General features: G+C 50.5%; 1 non-coding gene across 1 annotated transcript in view; it reads right to left on the bottom strand.

The window, feature by feature from the left end:
* The window catches only part of LOC126435031 (small subunit ribosomal RNA), a 1910-nt gene extending 1685 nt beyond the window's left edge, over nt 1-225 (bottom strand). Inside the window, exon 1 of the ribosomal RNA XR_007579683.1 lies at nt 1-225. This exon is cut by the window's left edge and continues 1685 nt beyond it. This is a non-coding gene — a ribosomal RNA (small subunit ribosomal RNA).
* Between the last annotated feature and the right edge of the window lie 90 nt (nt 226-315).

Here is a 315-nt window from a genome sequence, read left to right as displayed (position 1 = left end):
GGTTTTGATCTAATAAAAGCGTCCCTTCCATCTCTGGTCGGGACTCTGTTTGTATGTATTAGCTCTAGAATTACCACAGTTATCCAAGTAACGTGGGTACGATCTAAGGAACCATAACTGATTTAATGAGCCATTCGCGGTTTCACCTTAATGCGGCTTGTACTGAGACATGCATGGCTTAACCTTTGAGACAAGCATATGACTACTGGCAGGATCAACCAGGGAGCTGCGTCAACTAGAGCTGAGCAGCCGGCCGCCCGGGAGTGTGTCCCGGGGGCCCGCGCGAACACGCAAGCGTCCGCTCAATTATTCTGC

This window comes from Schistocerca serialis, unplaced genomic scaffold (assembly GCF_023864345.2).
Source record: "Schistocerca serialis cubense isolate TAMUIC-IGC-003099 unplaced genomic scaffold, iqSchSeri2.2 HiC_scaffold_1196, whole genome shotgun sequence".
NCBI lineage: Eukaryota > Metazoa > Arthropoda > Insecta > Orthoptera > Acrididae > Schistocerca > Schistocerca serialis.
The sequence above is the reverse complement of the archived record's forward strand: the minus strand, read 5'-3'. Positions and strand labels throughout refer to the sequence as shown.